General features: G+C 48.0%; 1 pseudogene; it reads left to right on the forward strand.

The window, feature by feature from the left end:
* The first annotated feature begins 2,162 nt into the window (after positions 1–2,162).
* Positions 2,163–2,282, forward strand: LOC136646217 (5S ribosomal RNA; annotated as a pseudogene).
* The last annotated feature ends 336 nt before the right edge of the window (positions 2,283–2,618 follow it).

Here is a 2,618-nt window from a genome sequence, read left to right on the forward strand (position 1 = left end):
AAGCCTTTTGAATAAGTGTGGCTCCCAGAAGAGTATACAAATGACCTCCGATAGCCTGGCTGCTTATCCACAGAGCAGTGACCTCAGTGCTTCACAGCATCATTTTTCACCCTAGAGCAGAGGTGTCCAAACGTTTTGGCAAGAGGGCCACATCATCTCTCTGACACTGTTGGGGACTGGGGGGAAAATAATTAATTTACATTTAAAATTTGAATAAATTTACATAAATGAATTTATTAGAGATGGAACTCATATGAATGAATGAAGGTTGTGCAGTACCTCAAGGCCTTGCACAAAGCAAGGCCAGCCTTTCCTTCGCTATCACTGCTGCACACAGACGTGAAACAGCAAGTAGTGGAGAGAGCCCTCGTCCCACAGCTCAGGTGAGAGGTTGAACAGTCATGCTCATGCTGAGAGCAGCTGTGTCGGGCCAACATGGGCTCCAGCAAGTCTCTGGAGGGCCAGAGGCTCATTGGAGATTGGGAGCTCCCTGAGGACCAGATTTGGAGCCCCCGAGGGCTGCAAGTGGCCCCCGGGCTAGGGTTTGGGCACCCCTGCCCTAGAGGAACTCAGAATGGTCACCTCCTGATGGTCAAAACATGTCAAGCAACTCTAGAAATGTTCTCCTGGCTCTTGTTTGAGGGTCACCCCTTCTCATTGCTGGTTCAAGACTGCTCTGGCACAGCCTCTTGAATATATAAAAAATATATTGTCGTAATAATTGTAAATTCTCCTTCTTTACTGTTTTCCACATAACCAATATTATAGACACACTCACACTACCTCACACTGGGCAGGTATCAGGAGTTGTCATAACTGGGCAACAGCCGAGAGCCCTGACCTCTCAAAAGGGCCCACGACTGATCTCTGAGGAGACTGTGTCTTCTCCATAGAAGCCAGAACAGGGTACGCGAAGCCCTGCCTTCTGAGGAGAATCCAGGGCAGTGACATCACAACATCATGACATAACTCTCCAGGTACTGGGATGATATGTTACACCCCTGGCCTGAGGCAGCACATAGCTCCACTGCCCCCCTTTACCTGGGTTCTTCTTCTAGGGAGCACAGCAACTGTTCTTCTAACCACAGTAACTGTTACCCTATATATGCCCAATCTTGTCTGATCTTGGAAGCTAAGCAGGGTCAGGCCTGGTTAGTACTTGGATGGGAGACTGCTTGGGAATACCGGGTGCTGTAGGCTTATACCATAGTCTTTCGAGACTGAAGGTTGCCAACCTCTTCTAGGGAGACTCTTGAATCGAAGCAAGAAGCAGGAATCATGCAGAGATTGCTCCCAGAGCTCTTTCTATTTCTCCTTTGTTTAAAGAGCCGGTGCTGGGGAAAGAGCTATCTTGCTCCTTTCCTGACCCTGCTCTTTTAAATTGAGGGAACCAGACCCCTGTGCTCCAAGGATCGGAACTCAGTAATCTCACTCCTTCCTCCACAAGGGCTTCTTACACAAAGCAGGCAGTGCTGGGAGCACGCCTTGCATTTCCTGCTTTGAATAAAGAGCCACATGGATGAAGGGGCTGGTAAGGAGGACACTGCCATCCACAGTGGTGGAGTAGGGGGAGGTGGCAGGCATCTATTCCCTGCTCTTCTGCTTAGGCCCAATCTGCCACTTCGTGTGAATTGGCCCATTTGCATCATAGATAGCCTGCTCTTGGTCTAGCTCCCCATTCTGCTTGTCTATTAATGAAGGGTCACATTAGCAGGATTTCATGGGCTTTGCTGCCAACAAAATGGCCATACGGTTGGATTAGTTGGCACTGATTTAAGTGTTAGTCTTGGCTCTACATCTGAGAACCGTGCTATTTTTTCTCCCACTTTGTCTGTTTTGCCCATTTGGAATGTACAAATCTGTGGTGTGTGGAACGCTGCCCCTTCTGCCAATATATGTTGGTTCAGGAAAGGATGCTCTCAGCTTAATCCTTGAAGCAGCAAATTACAGCCAACTGGCCTCCTGATTCCCACCACAATGTGTGTGCTAGAATATCCCTCTCTGCATGGCAAGACATCTTGTTTGATCACGATGCTACACATTTGTTGCAGGGGATGCATGATGCATCATGCATCCAAGGGGTTTTCAACCTTTCTATCCTCAGGAAACCCTTTCCATGCTGACTTGAGAACCATGGCACATCACAGAACCCCTGTATCTTGATGGATAGCAACTGTTACCTTGCACATGCTTGATCTTGTCTGATCTCAGAAGCTAAGCAGGGTCAGGCCTGGTTAGTACTTGGATGGGAGACCGCCTGGGAATACCAGGTGCTGTCGGCTTATACCATAGTCTTTCGAGACTGAAGGTTGCCAACCAAGTGATGGATCTTGAGACATATTTTCAAGTACGTTCTTGGTTCATTCAGGACACTCGTCAGAGCTGTTGAGCTTCACTGGCATGCCTTGCTAACATAGAGCACAACCTTGCTAAACCTGTGTCTGCAAATGGCAAGTGAAAGATGAGTTGTGCTAGAGCAAGGTTGCCAAATTCGTTTCATGTAGTGGGCCAAACAGCATTCCTGGTGCCTGCTAAGGGTCAGAAGCAATATCATTAAGCAGAAAGTGACATCATTGAGCAGCTGCTGGCCAGAAATAAGCACTTAGAAACATAGAAAC

Source organism: Tiliqua scincoides, chromosome 3, assembly GCF_035046505.1.
Source record: "Tiliqua scincoides isolate rTilSci1 chromosome 3, rTilSci1.hap2, whole genome shotgun sequence".
NCBI lineage: Eukaryota > Metazoa > Chordata > Lepidosauria > Squamata > Scincidae > Tiliqua > Tiliqua scincoides.